Source organism: Rana temporaria, chromosome 7 (assembly GCF_905171775.1).
Source record: "Rana temporaria chromosome 7, aRanTem1.1, whole genome shotgun sequence".
Classification (NCBI taxonomy): domain Eukaryota; kingdom Metazoa; phylum Chordata; class Amphibia; order Anura; family Ranidae; genus Rana; species Rana temporaria.
The window spans coordinates 168,328,049-168,347,925 of record NC_053495.1 but is presented as its reverse complement, the minus strand read 5'-3'; the positions used below and the strand labels follow the sequence as shown (position 1 = coordinate 168,347,925).

The window sequence follows — 19,877 nt, the reverse complement described above, 5'->3', positions numbered from 1 at the left end:
GCAATAGCGTGAACTAACACAAAACAGATATAAAAAGGAAAAAATTGCGCCAACCAATAATAAATTGATATAAACAGTGAAGTCCTTTGTGTCTTCTACAAGTGAGACACAGAAAAAATGTGCACCATAAAAGTGCATAAATCGTGAACAAATTGTTATTGGATTTTCTAAAATAACCTGTTCACCAAGTCCATAAACTGGAATTCCGACCCAGACAGCACCCAGTGTGGAGATGATTGACAGTTGTGACCCGCCACCATATGCACTGAGGCTTACCACAGGGTAATTTGATAACAGCGTTATTCAAATTATTGCAGGATACTTCCAGAACACCGGATTATGGCCAAACATACACCAGGTCACGATCCCTTTAAGAAATCCACGATGGGGTGCAGCAGCATGTAATAGCGAATAGCGTCCTCATAGCATGTCACAGCCCAGTCTGATAGACAGTGCAGATCCTGCAGGCAGTTCTCAGGTCCCGAGAACTGCCTGCAGGATCTGCACTGTCTATCAGACTGGGCTGTGACATGCTATGAGGACGCTATTCGCTATTACATGCTGCTGCACCCCATCGTGGATTTCTTAAAGGGATCGTGACCTGGTGTATGTTTGGCCATAATCCGGTGTTCTGGAAGTATCCTGCAATAATTTGAATAACGCTGTTATCAAATTACCCTGTGGTAAGCCTCAGTCCATATGGTGGCGGGTCACAACTGTCAATCATCTCCACACTGGGTGCTGTCTGGGTCGGAATTCCAGTTTATGGACTTTGTTATTGGATTTTCTAAAATAACCTGTTCACCATTTGTTCACGATTTATGCACTTTTATGGTGCACATTTTTTCTGTGTCTCACTTGTAGAAGACACAAAGGACTTCACTGTTTATATCAATTTATTATTGGTTGGCGCAATTTTTTCCTTTTTATATATGGAATACTATGGCTAGACTGCGCAATACCCCAGGTCATCAGCTGTATGGGGACACTTGGTATGATTACTTAGCTCTTAATGCATCTTAACCATCTTGGGCTACTACACACAGAGTGGCTTCTTTCTCTTCTCTCCTTGGGGGTCTGGCCAGTGGCAGCCCATCCATTAGGGGCACCAGACTATGGATTCCAATGGGGCTTATTATATTTGAGCATTTGATTAGAACCAGAGGCTCTAATAGTCTTCAAAAGGGCAGGTTTGGGGCGCAGAGCACTCTGCCGTGATCCCACCCAGCTGTGTGACAATGAATATTTGCTGTTTTCACACTAAATCTCCCTGTCAATCAGGTCGTGAGACTCATTTCCCGATTGGACAAATCAGTCAATCCTAGTGAGCACCTAGGAGACAACACGCACGTCGGCAGCTGCCATGTTGGACACCAGAGCCACTGCCTGCCACCTACATGAAGTGCCAGACCAAACAGCAGATGGTTTTGGGGGCATTTACCACCCCCCAAAAAAACACCAGCCACCACTGGGTCTGGCTACCCCCCTTCTTTCCTCACCCTTAACACTTTCCCCTTTCATGTAAAGTATTGCTGCATTGTATTGATATAATGCATCATTTTTTGACCCGTTATATCAGGGGTGTCCAAACTTTTTTTCAAAGAGGGACAGATTTCATGAAGTGAACATGCGCAAGGGCCGACCATTTTGTCTGACATTCTTTAAACCATTAAAATTTGGTCGAAGTGTGTTTGCCCCAAGCACTAATATACTGCCCAACAAGAATGTTCTTGCCTTTGTGGCTGTGTGGTGAAGAGATGAGCTCAGGCATGTTATTTGGATATACTGTATTTATCGGTGTATAACATGCCTCCACTTTAGGAGGGAAGTTTCAGGAAAAAAAAAAAAAAAAAATGTAAATAAAGAACTGAAGCTAAATAAGGGTCATTGCCCATCAATGCAGCCTAATCAGTGCCCATCTGCAGCCTATTGCATTTTTACCAAAAAATAAAAAATTTGACCTAAACTGATTAAATGTGTACTGTTTGTATATGAATTGTAACAATATTGGGTTTTCAAAATTGTCTGTTTATAGCGCAAAAATATAAAAACTGCAGCGGTGCGCAAATGCCACCAAAACAAAGCTCCATTTGTGAAACAAAGTTTGGGTAGTGTCGCATGACCACGCAATTGTCAAAGCAACGCAGTGCTGTATTGCAAAAAAAAAGTGGCCTGGTCAGGAAGTGGGTAAATCTTTCCCGGAGCTGAAGTGGTTAAAACGTGTATGAAATGGCAGCGCATATATAAACACACACACACATCCTGACAAAAGCCACCCCTTAAGACTATTTACAATCTAGCACTACATCTGTAGTGCGGACAGTTTCAGTATAGCATTGTTAACCCAATAATGTACTCATTTTGTACAAGTCATGAAGAAATATGCAGTTTTAAATTTTTATTGTATTTGGTCATTTAGCATTATAATATTCAGTATACGCTGCACAGATGGGGCCAACACTTCATAACATTTACGGTGTGTAGAACTAAGGATAAATACTGCCGAGATTGTGCAGTTAGGTGTTTCATCCACACTTGAATCTGTAAATCAGAAAAATAAAGATTTTAGTGCAATAATAAAGTGCATAGAACAAGTGCTTAAGAATGCTCAAATGACAGGGAAGTCAGTACTTTTACTTTCATCTTTAATCAGTGAGAGAGTTCAAAGTATTTATCATCACGCATCCCCATAAGAAAAGTTTACATAGCACACTTACAAGATAGATCTGGACACCCAGCTTCGTACGTATATCTTGATACCTGTAAAAAAAGCACCAGTGTTAATGCCTTTGTGAAGCAGACCTGCACTCACTCTCATGAACCTCTTCGGGGGGGGGGACGGACTTTAGTAGAGCACAGCCCCTGCATCTGCCTAGGTTATAAAAAAAAAAAAAAAAAAAAAAAAAAAAGGCTATCCCCTGGGACACCAATATCACATTCCAGGAGGCGCTGTATAAAAACAGCACATGTGCAGTGAAATCAAAGGGCCATGGTACCAGATACCACTGCATGCCTTCAGAGGTCTAGTGGAGTCCAGGCCTCATCAGGTTGCAGTTTTGGTGGCAAAAGGGGACCTACCCATTATGTGGGTGATCAGGTTATGGCCGATCGGTGTACATTTCTTGAAAGTCACACGTTCACCCACAAGTGCTAGGTCTCACTTTGCTCCTGGGGTATGAGCAGAGATGGCACATGGTTACTCTTGTAACTTAAGGGATCTTTTTGCTTGCATGGCAGAGAAAGGGTTACCAACCTTTATGCAATATTGTGTTGGCCTAACAAAGGCAGTTTACGACAATGTAACCTCAGAAAAAAGTGGAACGGTAATAGTGAAATCAGGTTTCATATGGCAGAATCGTTTTCATCACTGGTTACAGTAAATGAGAAATTGTACATTCTACCTGAACATGCTTCACTTACCATAGTTGCATCTTGATTAATAGCAGCTTGATCACCAAAAGGAAACCTGGAGAAACAAAAATATACCGTTTAGGAAAACATTTGGAATAGTTGGACAACATTTTCCCTAGTGTTAGTCTGTATCAGCGAGTCATATTGTCCTCAGTGATCAGAGACCTGATTCTTAAAGTCATCATTTACAGACTGTTGGAAATGGAAATGCACCGAATATTTGAAAATGCCACACATTGATAAAAACTTTAAATGAACCTGCCATTTGCAATTCTGACACCAAGTTCTAGGCCAAGTCTAAGCCACTTAGCAACAAGTCACCACCTCAGAATAAGGCTCTTAAACCAGGCAATTGCTATAAAAGATGCCACGACTGCAATATTCTCAAAATGCAACTTGTGCCAAAGCAGTGTCATTACCCACATCTGACTTACAGGAGTTCCAAGTCACTGGCCTCCTGGATACTTTAAGTAGCGTTCCAAACAAAAGTGGACTTCGCTTATATGATTCCTCCCCCCTCCGGTGCCACATTTGTTTGACAGGTCCCCGTCCCCACTTTTACAGACTGGCCATGACCCCATCTTCCAGAAGTTTAGCCTCCTCCTTTCCCCATCACACCAATTAGAAAGTGCAGCATGCTTTACGCACTAGGGAACCTGCTATGAAGACAAAAGGCTCCACTATTGGGTTTCCTTACCAGGAATGGCGACAGCACCTGGAAGTTCACCCAGGCCGGACCCACTCGTGAAACTTTAGTAACCCCCCTTCCCCGCCCCTCCACAAACTTTCACAGGCAAGGAAGGCTAGGCAACTGGAGGGCTATTGTTAGGGAGGTCACTTTAAAGCGGTTGTAAACCGCATATATAATTTTTTTTTTTTTTTTTAAACCTGCAAGGCAAAAGGCATAATCAGCTAGTATGCACCGCATAATAGCCGATTATGAAATACTTACCTCGGAACGAGGTGTGTAGCACTTACCTGGTCCACGCCGAGCGAGATGTCATCTTGCACCGGCGTGTCTTCCGCCGCTCCAGCGCTGTGATTGGCTGGAGTGGCGATGACGTCACTCCCACGCGTGGGAGATTTAAACGCGTCAAGGTCCGGCGGCTGCCGGTCCTTTCGCCGTGGATCCCCCCTGCGCATGCGCCGCTGCAATCAGCGGCGCATTGCGAGGGGAATATCTCCTAAACCGTACAGGTTTAGGAGATATTCTTTATACCTACAGGTAAGCCGTATTATAGGCTTACCTGTAGGTAAAAGTGAAAAATAAGGGTTTACAACCACTTTAAGCAAAATACTCTAATGAACTAGTTTCTTTTGCATGAAAGCACATCAACCAAAAAAATAAAATCCACTTACCACCTATAAAAGCATCCTCCCGACTTGGCATGTAAACTGTAGCCATGCCTACAAAAAAAAAAAAAAAAAATCAAAAAAAAAAAAAATCAATGAGCTCAATATTGTGCCTGTGCCCAAGCAAATGATGAAGATTCTAAGAATGTATCAGATAGGAGCGAAAGATTGTTCTTCATAGCAATCAGCTGAACTATGGTGTCATCATATACAATAATCCTATACATCAATATATGAAATATTTACCCACCTCTTCAAAGTCCTAAGGTGGCATGCAAACTGTAGCCAGGCCTACAAAGATGCAGAAAAGAGATTAGTGTGAGTTTTACAGTTTCTAAAATGGCTGTGCAGAATTTAAATGCTGAGAGCAAGTCGTTTATTTTCTGCTGAAAGGTTATATTGCTGCTTCCTAGACCCAGCATACAGGTCAGAGAAGCAGAGTGATTACACACAAGTTTGTACCTTTGACACGTGGGCACATTTTCCACCCTTTACATGGCAGAGGTTTGCCAATGTAATTCAGCTGCAATGCTGAAACTGAGAACAGAATTAAAGTAGTGAACTATTTTTACCTACAGGTAAACTAAGGTTTACCTGTAGGTAAAACAAGTTTCTAAACGTGCACTTATATTCTAGCGAGCAGCAGCTGTGAAGTCACCGGCGCACGTGCTATGAACGGTATATACTGGTGCCGTTCAGAGCTTTGCAACATGGCCGAGACTCATGCACATGTCAACACAGTTCCTCCAGTCAGAGTCCAAACCTAAGGGTCCTTTTCACACGTGCGATCCGTTTATCGATCCGTTTGAAATTTTTATTACATATTTTGATGAACGGATGTTAGCGGATCAGATGTTAAACGGATCGTCCGCTAACATCCGTTTTTCGTCCGTTCCGTTTTTTTGACGGAAGAAAAATAGGGTTTTCTTCCGTTCAAAAAACAGAGCTTAACGGAGACGGATGCTCATCCGCTAACGTACGCTATCCCATTGGAAAGCATTGCAGTCCGTAAACGGACGTATGAAAAAACGGACGAACGGTCCGCACGTGTGAAAGGACCCTAAAAAGGAAGACCTCTGCAGTTATGACAGTGCACTGCTGGAGGGCTTGGATTAAGGCAAACCTTTCATAATGCACTAGTACACATGCATATACTATATTACAATATTGCCTTGCAGGTAGACACTTACCACTTTAAAGCAGTCTTAAGCCTTATACACGATCTGATTTTTCAACTGGGAGTGATGACAGGCTGTTGTCGGGAAATACGACCATTTGTATGCTCCATCGGACAGTTGTCGGGGAGGAGAATTGTACCTTTACAACCCCTTTAAGAAATCTTTACTCCCATTAGCCTGACCTGCATATGTATAAGTGCCAAGCCTAGTCATTAAGACACCCAGGGTGCCAGTGCCAAGCTTATAGCACTGTCAATGGTTAGGCATGGCTTAGATTTGTATTTAAAGCATCACTTTACCAGAAAAAAACTCAAGCTTGAGACAGTATTAATCAGATAGGAGCGAAAGGTGATCACCACAGTCAGTCTGATGAACTATAAAATCATCATGTTAACCTGTGTACAAGCCGTTACCTTCACATTGTAATGCCCTTGAAGTTTAAAAAAAAAAAAAAAAAAAAAAAACACAATCTTTATCAAGCAGCTAGTTACAGCTAGACCAGGGGGTAAGCAACCTGGGGCCCTCTAGCTGTTCTGGAACAACATTTCCCATTGAGGCATTGCAATGCTGGCAGTTACTCCCAGAGGCATGCTGGGACTTTTATTTCTGCAACAGCTGGAGGGCCCCAGGTTGCCTACCCTAGACACAGCATACAGACGTAAGTTTCTTTCATTCTTTTTCAGAGAGATTCCCATTGATAAAAAGCAAAATCACAGTATACCAACACTTTTAGTAGCACTTACATTGAAATTGGCCAGCTTCGTAACAGCATCTGAAAGATCAAAAATGGTTTATGTAAATAAAAATGCCACCTACATGCATCTTATTTTAAGTCATTACCATGTAAAAATTAAACCCACTAGGGTCCCCCATAGCAGCATCTGACCCCTGCCAAGCAACCCCAAAATAAAAATTGATTGCACTGAGCCAAATACCAAAACTAGGTGGTTGACACATTTTGCATGAGTTCAGGCCACAACTACAAGCATTTCCCTCCAACAGAGGGAGATTAATGGCAGGTTTATTCCCACATCAGTAGAAATCTTACTAAACTAAAGCTTTACAGGAGGGTACACTGGCCAGAGAGAGTCAGGACATCCAAGTGATAATGGTTAACCAATCAAGTGGGCCGACTTGAGCAAACCACTGCCATGTAAGCAGAAGTCCAAGTTCAGGTTCTGTTAGAAGCTGTGCAATCAAGCGTCTCCAACATTCAGTTTTTACAAACCAGATCAATTGACAACTGCAATTGCACCCCATACATTTGGCACTATACAGCTATATAATCTGGTTAAGCCTCAGTGTTATTAAAGATATCAGAAATCACTTCTGCCCACTACTCTTACAGCATCATAGGCAGGGATGGACTGGCCATAGGGACTACAGGGAGTTTCCCGGTGGGCCGATGGCTCAGTGGGCCGTTTTTTAAAAGAGAGATGCTGCTTGGAGGACTTTTTTTTTAACGCTCTGGCAGCGCCCCAGTGTGAAAGCACTCAGGCTTTCACACTGGGACTGCAGTGGAAGCGTTTTTCAGTCGCTTTACAGGCGCTATTTTTAGCCCAAAAGCGCCTAAACGCCTCAGTGTAAAAAGGGGTCCTACACTCACCCCCTCTTTTACGCTCTCTCTTTTTCTTACACTCACCCCCCTCTCACCCCCTTTCCCTCTCATGATATACAATAATGGATGTAGGGGCCTTTTGGTGGGCGTGATTTTTCGAGGGGGGGGGGGCACCATTTTATTGAATTAAAGTGGGCCGGTCTGGATGAAGTCCAGGGCCAAATTATTGTCCCAGTCCAGCCCTGATCATAGGCTTATTTACAGCATCGAAGGCCACTGCAGGCAGTGCATTATGGCATGCACATTAATCTCATTAAAGTGGATGCAAACCCTCTCCTCTACCCAGTGAAGTGAACAGCCTCAGATACAGAGATGAAACAAATCTCCCTGCACAAGTTTTACTTGTAGATCGGCTACGTTTCCCTTTCTACACTTTGGAAAGTGCAGATAGTGTTACAAATCCTTCTGGTTTCAGCAGCACGTGGGGTTGAGTGGGGAGACTGGGCTTATCTTGAGCCGATCGGTAGAAAGGCAACCTGTCCCCACCACAGGCAGATTAAGGAAGGAACAAGCCGCGCTGTACTATGAATAGACAAGCTCTCTGCTTACCTCTAAGCTCCCTCCCTGATACAAAATTTCAGCTGTTCTTATGTCAAGAGAACTTGTCAAAAGTGACTACTTATCTCTTTAAAGCTCTAAGTGCCGTCTTTCTGCTGCTCCTTTCTGGTTATCAGTAAACACTACAGATGTGTGCCTAGGTCAAGATGTTATGAATGGGGTTTAAAACCACTTTAAGGTCACCCTTTCATACCGAATTGACTGCCAACACTCCATTGGCCTGAAATACCAGTTGTCTTGATACAATCACTAGACTAAGATTGCAACGATTACAACATAGGAATCAAATGGTTAACCAATGGTATGCACAGTGTTCAAAGGAATGACCTTCAGCACCTTAAAGGGGAGTTCCACCCACAATTTCACTTTTTAAATATAAATACCCCTGTAATACACAAGCTTAATGTATTCTAGTAAAGTTAGTCTGTAAACTAAGGTCCGTTTTGTTAGGTTGTTACAGCATTTAGATTTATTATTAGTTTATAATCTAGAAATAGACCGTGGCCATCTTAAGTGTGGGCATCATGAAGCCAGACTGTATGACTTCCTGGATTTCAGCTTTGCATATCTCGCACATGCTCAGTGCACAAGCAATGTAATAGGTTTCAGTCAGGTTTGCAAGGACTACTGGGAAACATGATGCCTATCCCAGAAACCCTTGCAAATAGCCTAGGCAAATGAGGAGGAAGTAATGAAGGACTACAAAATAAAGGTATTTACAAGCAACAAATTAAATAAAAATTGTCCATTCTGAACACTATGAGATTAGAGCATGCAGCACAGACAAACATAAAAAAATGGGTGGAACTCCACTTTAAAGCTGAGCTACACTGCATCCGAGAAGCAAACCAAAAAATGCAATTTAATTCATTTTATATTCAAAGCAAGCTCACCCATTCATCGTCTCCATGCTTCATTTTGCTGAGAAGTCACTTTGAAAAGCACCCCCCCTAGCATTTCTAGTAATAGCAATCTTAAGTAAGGACACCTCTTCACACATGGATACCTGCAGAGAGATTTAATATAATACAGTTTAGCCAAAAAAAATATTCACATTACCAATATCTTTAAAGGAATCATGAAATGGACTGAAAGCAAGACAATTGCCACACTGCAGGGATAATAGGTTTTAGGGGGCAGCAGATAAGAGGGGGGGGTCATTTTTCTTCACCTCACTTCACCAAGGATTCCCTTTAAATTCTGTTAGTTACCTCAGAAAAAAGTGGAACGGTTAAGAGTATAATCAGCCTTTATATCATATGGCAGAATCAGTTTCATCACTGGTAACCAGCAAATACATATATTTTTTTTAAAGTACGTACAAGTTACGCAGATTACTCACCAGAAAAATTAAAGTCCCAATGATGCACCTAGGGGGAAAAAGACAACGGTGGTTAGCAAACCTCAATTAGCTCATCAGTGCATGCACAATACAGTTGTGGGCTTAGGTTAGCAGTAACAAGTCCACATATATATTTCAGGTCAGACATTTGGATCATTTGAAACCCAAAAAAGGGCACAATACTTCATGCAACTACACTCAAGATGACTGCTGCAGATTGTCAAGAATGAGGGTTTTAACCAATTTTCTAGAAAAAGATACTTTACACGCAAACAAAAGTATCCAAAAAGGCCTTCACCCTCTATTCTGTCCAAAAGCAAAAGTATAAGAAAATCTTTAAATTGTGGGTTGCTCCCAGATAGAGAAATCTTCCATTGTGGACGCTAGTTCTGAAGTGAAAGGAAATATTAAACCTCCATGCAGGGCCGGCCCTATGATGGGACCGGGTGGTACCATGGGTACCAGGCAGCACTTTTAGGGGGGTAGCATACTGATGCCTGCCAGCCCGTTCCGCTACCCAAATAAAATTGATGTTCTTTTTTCCCACAAATAGAGCTTTCTTTTGGTGATATTTGATCACCTCTGCGGTTTTTATTTTTTGTGCTATAAATATATATATTTAACTTTTTGCTATAATAAATATCCCCAAAATTTAGAACAAACAATTTTCTTCATTTTAGGCCAATATGTATTCTACATATTGTTGGTAAAAAAAACACAATTAGCGTACATTGATTAGTTTGCGCAAAAGACATTGTGGAACGCCGGCAATTCACAGGTCCCTTTATACATGTATAGAGCCATGACAGGTCCTCGTTATACTCCTTTGTACATGTATAGAGCCAAGTCAAGTCCTCTTTATAGTCCTATATACATTTATAGAGCCATGACAGGTCCTCTTTATACATGTATAGAGCCATGACAGGTTCTCTTTATACATGTATAGAGCCAAGTACTCTTTATAGTCCTATATACATTTATAGAGCCATGACAGGTCCTCTTTATACATGTATAGAGCCAAGTACTCTTTATAGTCCTATATACATTTATAGAGCCATGACAGGTCCTCTTGATATCCCTTTACATGTAAAGAGTAATGACAGGTCCTCTTTATACATGTATAGAGCCATGATAGGTCCCCTTTAGTTATGATATAAAATAATGTGTGGGGGCTTTTTGGTTGGCGTGATTTTTTTTCTGGGGGGGGGGCAGCATTTCATTCTTGGTCCCAGGCAACACAATGTCTTGGGGCGACACTGCCTCCATGTCATCAGGACAGGAAACCTCCAATGGGACAAAGATTGGGGGGGGCGAGTCAAGTTTTGCTTCTAGTTAATTTTAACTATGCAGTACAATGCACAATTACAAGGCCTAGTATAGAAGATGTTGCTGTACATCTCAACTAGATTATGACTGCAATGCCTTACAGCTCTTGGCATTGGCCCTTTCAGCACAAGCCTTCTCCATCTGTAAAAAATAAAAAAATTTAGTAGGTGGAAAGTCTAATAAAGCCAATAACATACCTCCATGGGGTGGTCAAGTCTTTTAAAGAATCATCATTTAAAGCAAACAAGCGACTCAGGTGTAAGCCAATGAAATTGTGACAGGCCGTGATCCCGATGGAGACATACACCCAAGACAGTTTGTAACCCCGCAAAGCTTTTCCTGTATGCCACATTCAGAATACCGATTAAGCCATCCTGTAGTTTTCTTCTGTGTACACAACCTGCAGAGAAACACCAATTAGTGGAGGTTTCCAAAATTTTCGTTCAGCCCCTCCCAGGAGACAGACACATCAGATAGGAGCGAAAGACAAGCCGTGTTCATCACTGTTCATCTGCTGAATTATGCAATCATCATGGTGTCCGATATTTGATTTCAAGAAATGTAAAGCCTTGCTAAAAAGACCTAAACCAAGCACAGCTTGAACCTACAATGGTTACATCAGTATGTCCGGCATTAGCCTTTGTGTGGCCCTAATGCAAGCGTTTTTTCAAATTTAAAAAAAAATAAAAAAATAAAAAAGACAGATCTTGCAGGGCTCATATTGACGCACATAAAATGTTTCCAAGATCCACTATATGCCTGCAGCACATCACTTATAAACTGAGGCTATAGCACACCATGTAGCATAGGTCATTTCTATTAAAGCATAACTAAAGGCTTTTAGTTTGGAGAGAGTAGAATAGCCGATAAGTTTTATAGCCATCTGTGACCCAGTTACTCCGAGTAAAAACCTTTAGTATGCAGCTCCCTTCAGCCCTCCCAAAACAAAACCTCCCAACGCCAATCTTGATCCAGCAAAGTGCATGAGAGCAGCTGCTGCCAGTTTTCTGCCTCCTCATTGGCTCAGACAGCAGCAGGAACCATTGGCTCCCGTTGCTGTCAGCCAGTGAGGAGGAAGCAGGACTGAGCCCCATTGTGTCTTACTGACAGAGCTGGGCTTCAGGAGCAAGCACGCATTAATGCGCCCATAGAAAGCAGCTTGCTATGGAGTCACTCAGATGGGAGGGGACCACACAAGGATATGGCTGCTCTGTGCAAACATTTACCTTTAGCTGATGTTCACACGGTGCCATTTGGAACTGACAAATCGCACCAGTTTGTTGGCAACTGAACTGTTCAATCTGCCACAACTCATGTTGCAGCGGTTTTGAAAAAAAGAGTTACTGAACTATTTTGACAATTTCATTGCGAATTGCATAGACTTCTATAGACTAAATAAAGCAGCTTTCAAATTGTGCTGAAGTAGCTGCACCAGGGCCGAGTATCACTTTAAAAGACCTAATCCAACATCTAGTAGCCATCCTATTCCATATTCTACTATAAGTAGTAGTGCATGAGGACTCTACAGAGCAATTTGCACAATCTGCCAAGCAATTATAAAATCATAAGTTACAAACCTTGTGTCCCTTCACAGCTATGGATCATCTAGGCATAGAACATCTGATAAAAAAAAAAAGGCAAAAACGTACAAATGAAAGGAAGCTCCTTTTTCTACACTGCATCAGAATAGAAGATTTCCCTCAGTCTTATTCAGAGAGATTCCCATTGATTATTTCAAGTCATCATGTACAGCATTATGTTCTCATATCAGGCAGAAGATACATCAACTTACCCGAGTGTACTGCACCATGATGGACTGGGCTCCACATCTTAAAAAAAAAAAAAAAAGCTTAGGCCTAAAAGACAGTCAAGGCCAAGGCTGTAAATGCACCATGAGACCAAACCTCTCCACTGGAGGCTTGTATAGTCCGATCCCAGGTGAGTGAAGACAAAGTAGACCCGGTAACCAGTCTTCAATCAAGGGATCAAGAGTTTCCACTTCCATTCCCACTAGAGAGGCAAAGATGAAGGTGTCTGTAAAACAGTTGGAGATTGTTATTTTCAGTTGACAGAAGTTTAGACTGCAGATTGTACTGTGTGTAGGGAGGTAAACTAAACACCTGTGAGGCAACCACACCCAGGTAACAGATACCAGAAACATTAAGGCCAATTGGTGTGCTGTGAGCCTAGAAGATTGGGAGAGGAAAAAAAGGCCGAGTTCACACCTATGCGAATTGAATGCGCATTTCTCCGCATTCAATTTGCATAGCAGGAGAATGACTGGCTCTCTATGGAGCCAGTTCACATATCTCCACAGCTGGTCCGGTGTGCCGGAAAAACATGTGCTTTTTTGGTGCGTTTCAGGTTATATTTCAAGCAAAAAAATTCGGGCTGAAATCGGACCAGAACCGGTGAACCAGCACGCACCGGACCCCTGCTGTGAGCCGCATGCTGGGATGGTGTGAACCCAGCCTGACGCTTTCAGTCAAGAAGTAGCGGGGCCAGTAAAAACCCCCATCAATCCACCTTCTAGAGATCCCCTACAGACCGCCACAGGGGTAGGGGGATCTTGGCACTAGTTAGGTTTATTAGCTCCTCCACCTGTAGCTTCCTGGTAGCACTTCCCCTACGCGGAAAAAGGCTTGGGACACACACACACACACACACACCAATGTGGGTACTGCCCGAGCCCCTCTGCCCACACCCAGACATTTGGACTGGAAACACATGCTGCCTGTGCTGGTTCCTGTCAAGGGGGTATGCCACTTCTGTGCCTGGCGAAGGCCATGACTGGAAGGAGAAAGGGAACCAAGCTGCCACTTTCCTCGCCAGAGTGGTCTTGAGGGCCCTCTTGAAGAAAATCCTACTAGCTGCTCCCAGTGGTGTCAGGAGAAGGGGTCTTCTCTCATGGGCTGTCCTAGAAGACAATGAGGGGGGGGGGGGGGATACAAAAAATTAATAAAAGTGCATCCATAAGACCATACAAACAGAAGAAAATATTACAGCGCACATATACAAAAAATTACATTCAACTCCTGCAAGGCTATTTAAAATACCTGAACATTTGAAAAAAATAAAAATAGGGATTTAGGCACACCATAGGCCTATACTGCGCTTAAGCCCACTTACTAAATCAAAGTACCCCATTGTCAGTGGGTTCTATGCTATTCATAGAAAGATCCTGCTTCACTGAACCATGGGAGAAATACACAGGGAGGAGAGGAGATGCACCTCGGCAGCCACTGTATTGAAGACACCAGAGCTGCAGCCTGCCACCTAGATGAATTGCCGGACTGATCAGCAGGCGTTTTTTTGGGGGGTGGTTGTTTACCGCCTTCCAAAAACCCACCAGGTGTGGCTACCCTCTTTCCTCTTAGCCGTTTTCCATAGTGCCAGGCAGGCACTTTTACATGCAAGTGCAATCTACTTTGCCATCGCTTTGAAATATACAAAAATATGAGACTCTCTCGTCTCCTATGGACTTGATTGTGGAAATCAATTTGTTATTCCAAATTTGACCGACCTTAAGGCTTAGTTTACACAGGATTTTAATTTTAAATGCCCAAAAACGCCTATAAACTAAAACGCGGGTTATGGCGTTTAGCATTTGAAATGTGGAAATCTTTGAAAGCAAAAAAAATGGGTTCAGACACCAAAGAAACGCTGTTAAACGCAACTGCCCAAAAACGGCAATAAATGAGACTGTGTACATGGTCACATAGGAAAACATTGAATGATAACATTGAATGAGTTCAGGGTCAATTGGAAAAAAAAAAAATAAAAAAAATAAATAAAAAGCGACTGCCTCTGAACATACGTTTGGCAGCGTCTAGTGTACATGGTAGAACGGAGGATCTTGGCTGCAGAAACTCTTTATTTTTGTGAAGAATCAGGAACGACACTTTGCCCGATAGCACCAACACAAGAATTTATAATAGATGTGATGGCCACTTTATAGGAGAGAGCGACCTAAGGGAGTTCCCTCAGGCTGGATTTACACCTATGTAGTTTTAGTGCATTTTGCACTACAGTCCATTTACCATGGTTTCCTATGGAACACGCTCTGTAGTACAAATCTGCAAAAACACTAAAAATGCATAGGTGTGAACCCAGCCTAACAGGGGACAAAGGATGGTTTCTGAAGGCCAGGGAGAAACAAATGAAGATCCCAGGGAAGCAACTGATGCTGTAATGTCTGATCTGAGAGACTCATTGAGTAAAGGGCAAGCAAGATGCTTCTGAAATGAGATGGATAAGTGGATGTAAACCCGATTCGTGAAATTTGAAAGCCTGAAGAATCTGGACAGGCTCTCAGTCGTCTACAGATAGTTTTACTGAAGCCTTCAGAAGTAAGTGATCTAAATACCCTACGAAAAAAATCCCCCTGAGTCCTTCGTATAGCCAGTAGATGTGCAAACATACTTTTGTAAAATACTCTTGGACCCAAGCATAGGCCGAATGGCAGTGCCAAAAATGGATAATGTTGGCCTCCTGAAAAGCAGACGTTCTGATGAGGGGGTGATGTGCAGGTAAAATGTCCGCCGATGCAATAACATCCCCCCCCACAAGTGATGGCACATGGAAAAAGGAGACCATAAAAGTTACAAGAGTGGAATTTTAAGGGATCTTGTTGCTTGCATGGCAGAGAAAGGGTTACCAACCTATATGCAATATTGTGTTGGCATAATGCAGTTTACTGCCATGTAACCTCAGAAAAAAGTGGAACGGTAATAGTGGAATCAGGTTTCATATGGCAGAATCGTTTTCATCACTGGTTACAGTAAATTTGAGAAATTGTACCTAAAATGCTTCACTTACCATAGTTGCATCTTGATCATTACCAAAAAGGAAACCTGAGAAGCAAAATATACTGTTTAGGGAAACATTTGGAATAGTTTGGCAAGATTTTCCCTAGTCTTAGTCTGCATCAGTGAGCGATATCGTCCTCAAAGTGATCAGAGACCTGATTCTTAAAGTCATCATTTACAGATCATTGAAAAAGTATTTACATGCACCAGTTGATTATAACATTTGAAAATGCCACACATTGATAAAAGCTAATGAACCCGACATTTGCAATTCTGACACCTAGTTCTAGGGCAAGTCTAAGCCACTTGGCAAGTCACCACCTCAGAATAAGGATTTGTTAAACCAGGCAATGGCTATAAAAGATGCCACGACTGCAATAATCTCAAAATGCAACTTGTGCCGAAGCAATGTCATTACCCACATCTAGGAGTTCCAAGTCAGTGGCCTCCTGGATAATTAAGTGGAGTTCCAACCAAAAATGAAACTTGGGTATGCTTCCTCCCCTCTGGTAACATCTGACAGGTCTCCTTCCCCACTTTTAGAGATAGGCCAGGGCCCGATCTCACAGAAGTTCAGCCCCGTCCTTCCCTGTCACAATATTTAGAAAGTGCAGCATTCTTTGCGCACTAGGGAACCTGCTGTGCAGCCAAAAGGCTTCACCATTGGCTTACCAGGAATGGCAGCACCTGGGAGTTCACCCAGGCTGGATCTACTCTAAGTGAAACTTTAGTAACCCCCCCCACAAACTTACACAGGTAAGGCAGGCAACTGGAGGGCTATTGTTAGGGAGGTCACCTTAAGCAAAATACTCTGCTGAACTAGGTTATTTGCATGCAAGCACGGAGACTAAAAGTATCTACTTACCATTTTTAAAAGCATCCTCCCGACTTGGCATGTAAACTGTAGCCAGGCCTACAAAGAAACATACCAATGAGCTCAATATTGTGCCCAAGCAAATAAGATTCTAAGAATGTATCAGATGGGAGCGAAAGATTGTTCTTCATAGCAATCAGCTGAACTATGGTGTCATCATATACAATAATCCTATACATCAATATTATATGGAATATCTACCCACCTCTTCCAAGTCCTAAGGTGGCATGCAAACTGTAGCCAGGCCTACAAAGATGCAGAAAAGAGATTAGCTGTGCAGAATTTAAATATTGAAACTGCTTATGCTGAGAGCAAGTCGTTTTATTTTCTGCTGAAAAGTTACCGGTATATTGCTGCTTCCAAACAGCCTAGGGTCTAGCATACAGGTCAGAGCAGCAGAGTGATTACACACAAGTTTGTACCTTTGACTCGTGGGCACAATTTCTACTCTTTAAGTTCTTCAGAACGTCCTACAACCCAATCTTTACATGGCAGAGGTTTACCAATGTAATTCAGCTGCAATGCTGAAACCGAGAACAGAATTAAAGTAAATCAAAGCTTACCTGTAGGTAAAAAACACATTTATAAATGTGCACCATTAAGGAGATAGTCTAGCAAACAGCAGCCGTCAAGTCACTGGTGCATGTGCTCTGAACAATATACCGGCTGCCGCCTGACAGACATAAATCTATCCCCTATTTTGTAGGCGCTATAACTTTTGCGCAAACCAATCAATATACGCTTATTGCGATTTTTTTTAACAAGAATATGTAGAAGAATACATATCGGCCTAAACCGAGGAAATTTTTTTTTTTTTAACAAAAAATTGGGATATTATTATAACAAAAAGTAAATATTGTTTTCTTCAAAATTTTCTGTCTTGTTTATAGCGCAAAAAAAAAAAAAAAAAAAAAAAAAAAAAAGAAAAGGGGATAAAATACCACCAAAAGAAAGCTCTATTTGTGGGGGGAAAAAAATGATACAAATAATTTGGGTACAGTGTTGTATGACCGCGCAATTGTCATTCAAAATGCGTGAAAGCTGAAAATTGGCCTGGGCACGAAGGGGGTTTATTTGCCCAGTAATGAAGTGGTTAAAAGGAGTTGTAAAGGTTTGTTTTTTTATTTTCTAAATAGGTTCCTTTAAGGTAGTGCATTGTTGGTTCACTTACCCTTTCCTTCGATTTCCCTTCTAAATGTTTCTCCCCCCCCCCCCTGTCTGAATTTCTCACTTCCTGTTCCTCCTCCGTAAGCTGTTCTGGCTGACTAACCACCGCTCGGATGATGAGGAGAAACAGGTAGTGGGAAATTCAGACAAAGAAAAAAAAACATTAAGGATGGAAATCGAAGGAAAAGGTAAGTGAACCAACAATGCACAAGCTTAAAGGAACCTTTTTAGAAAAAAAAAATTATATATATATATATATAAAAAAAACACACACACACACACACACACACCTTTAAGCCATCCTGCATACTGTAGTTTGCTTCTGTGTACACAACCTGCAGAGAAACACCAATTAGTGGAAGTTTAACATTTCGTTCAGCCCCCCCTCCCAGGAGACAGACACATCAGATAGGAGCGAAAGACAAGCTGTGTTCATCACTGTTCATCTGCTGAACTATGCAATCATCATGGTGTCTGAGATTTGATTTCTGATGTCAAGAGATGTAAAGCCTTGCTAAAAGGATCCAAGCACAGCTTGAACCTACAATGGTTACATCAGTATGGCCGGCATAAGCCTTTGTACAGCCCTAATAAAGTCAAGTGGTTTTTCAATTTAAAGAAACAATCAAATGATCGACTGACAGACCTTGCAGGGCTCATATTGACGCACCGTGATCATAAGCAACGTTATTACAAAGGGCCACTATACGCCTGCGACACGTCACTTTTAAAACTGAGGCTAAAAGCACACTATTAAGCATATGTCATTTCTATTAAAGCGCAACTAAAGGCTTTTAGTTTGAAGTGGAGAGGGGTTAGAATATCTGTTAAGTTTTTGCCAAATCTATGACCCAGTTACACTCTCATGAAGGCAAGGAGGACCCTTTAGTACGCAGCTCGCAAAAAAAAAAAAAAAAAAGAAAAAGGGGAACATATCCCACACACAATGCAGATCTTGATCCAGCAATGTGCACGAGAGCAGCTGCTCCCAGTTTTATGCCTCCTCATTGGGGCTCAGACAGCAGGAACCTCTGGCTTCTGCTGTCAGCCAGTGAGGAGGAAGCAGGGCTGAGCCCCATTGTATCTTAGCTGGGCTTCAGGAGCAAGCACACGTTAATGTGCCCATAGCAAGCAGCTTCCTATGGAGGCACTCGGGTGGGAGGAACCAGGAGCACAGGCAGGGGAGATTAGGGGCTGTGGCTGCTCTGTGCAAACCATTTACCTTTAGCTGATGTTCACACTGGTGCCATTTGGAACTGACAAATCCCACCAGTGTGTTGGCAACTGAACTGTTCAGACTACCACGCCTCATGTTGCGGCGATTTTGAAAAAAGTTACTGAACTACTTGTTGACAATTTCATTGCGAATTGCATAGACTTCTGTTTAACAAAGTTGCAAGCCACAAAAAAATCAAAATAAAGCAGCTTTCAAATAGTGCTGAAGTAGCTGCACCAGGGCCGAGTATCACTTTAAAGACCTAAGCCAACGTCTAGTAGCCATGGTGCTATCCTATTATTCCATATTCTACTATAAGGCTTCATTTCCACTGACGTTTTTACAGCCACTTTTATGAGCGTTTTTTACAGCTTAAAAACGCCTGTCCATGTTATTCTATGGCATCATGCCCACAAAGACGTTTTTGAGCTGCAAATGGCATAGGCGTTTTTGAGCTGTAAAAAAAACGCAGGACCAGGGCGTTCTGAAGCTCCAGAGTAGAGCTGTAAAAACCCCTGGAAGAAGTCATTGGACGAAACGGCGTTGGGAAGAGCGGCGTGCTGACGTCACCAAGATTTGCGCTGTCTATCCGGAAGGACGAGCGGACAGTACAGCCGGCCGGCTAAACATACTACACGCACGATTTTACTGCATAATTGTAAGTGCAATACTTAATAATAAAAACCCTTTTTATGGTAATACACTATGTCAGCCTTCTCTCTTTTGGGTTATACTATGGAGATTGAGTGGTCTGATTTGTGAAAGTGAAAAACGTACCCTGGAGATCCTGGAAACTGTCTCGGTGGTTTTACTTGGCTACATGCTTGATTATATCAATTATCTGGTAAGCAGCTAGGATATACTGGTGGAGGACACTATCATCTGTTTTACAGATTCACGGGATACTGCCAGGATACTTTTCACCCATTTGGAGAATTTTCTGCCTTCTTTTGATTTTCTCTACGATTCTTCCACTCATATGGACTTTGCACTATTCATTGGTTTATCTCAGATTACACTAGTGGT

At 42.2% G+C, this 19,877-nt stretch overlaps 10 non-coding genes and 1 pseudogene across 10 annotated transcripts; all 11 read right to left on the bottom strand.

Moving 5' to 3' along the window:
• Positions 1 to 2,617: 2,617 nt before the first annotated feature.
• LOC120946364 lies at positions 2,618 to 2,689 on the bottom strand. The gene has a single exon (XR_005750698.1). It is a non-coding gene; the product is annotated as a small nucleolar RNA SNORD81 (small nucleolar RNA).
• Positions 2,690 to 3,301: 612 nt separating this feature from the next.
• On the bottom strand, positions 3,302 to 3,373 carry LOC120946395. The gene has a single exon (XR_005750723.1). It is a non-coding gene; the product is annotated as a small nucleolar RNA SNORD47 (small nucleolar RNA).
• Positions 3,374 to 4,906: 1,533 nt separating this feature from the next.
• Positions 4,907 to 4,981, bottom strand: LOC120946413. The gene has a single exon (XR_005750736.1). It is a non-coding gene; the product is annotated as a small nucleolar RNA snR60/Z15/Z230/Z193/J17 (small nucleolar RNA).
• A 1,284-nt stretch (positions 4,982 to 6,265) lies between these two features.
• Positions 6,266 to 6,340, bottom strand: LOC120946415. The gene has a single exon (XR_005750738.1). It is a non-coding gene; the product is annotated as a small nucleolar RNA snR60/Z15/Z230/Z193/J17 (small nucleolar RNA).
• Positions 6,341 to 7,236: 896 nt separating this feature from the next.
• LOC120946450 lies at positions 7,237 to 7,301 on the bottom strand. The gene has a single exon (XR_005750771.1). It is a non-coding gene; the product is annotated as a small nucleolar RNA SNORD75 (small nucleolar RNA).
• A 2,025-nt stretch (positions 7,302 to 9,326) lies between these two features.
• On the bottom strand, positions 9,327 to 9,404 carry LOC120946400 (annotated as a pseudogene).
• A 1,844-nt stretch (positions 9,405 to 11,248) lies between these two features.
• On the bottom strand, positions 11,249 to 11,325 carry LOC120946438. Its single transcript, XR_005750759.1, has one exon. It is a non-coding gene; the product is annotated as a small nucleolar RNA SNORD77 (small nucleolar RNA).
• Positions 11,326 to 12,460: 1,135 nt separating this feature from the next.
• LOC120946371 lies at positions 12,461 to 12,540 on the bottom strand. Its single transcript, XR_005750704.1, has one exon. It is a non-coding gene; the product is annotated as a small nucleolar RNA SNORD79 (small nucleolar RNA).
• A 2,951-nt stretch (positions 12,541 to 15,491) lies between these two features.
• Positions 15,492 to 15,563, bottom strand: LOC120946399. Its single transcript, XR_005750724.1, has one exon. It is a non-coding gene; the product is annotated as a small nucleolar RNA SNORD47 (small nucleolar RNA).
• A 999-nt stretch (positions 15,564 to 16,562) lies between these two features.
• Positions 16,563 to 16,637, bottom strand: LOC120946414. The gene has a single exon (XR_005750737.1). It is a non-coding gene; the product is annotated as a small nucleolar RNA snR60/Z15/Z230/Z193/J17 (small nucleolar RNA).
• A 1,394-nt stretch (positions 16,638 to 18,031) lies between these two features.
• Positions 18,032 to 18,112, bottom strand: LOC120946407. The gene has a single exon (XR_005750730.1). It is a non-coding gene; the product is annotated as a small nucleolar RNA snR60/Z15/Z230/Z193/J17 (small nucleolar RNA).
• Positions 18,113 to 19,877: the final 1,765 nt, after the last annotated feature.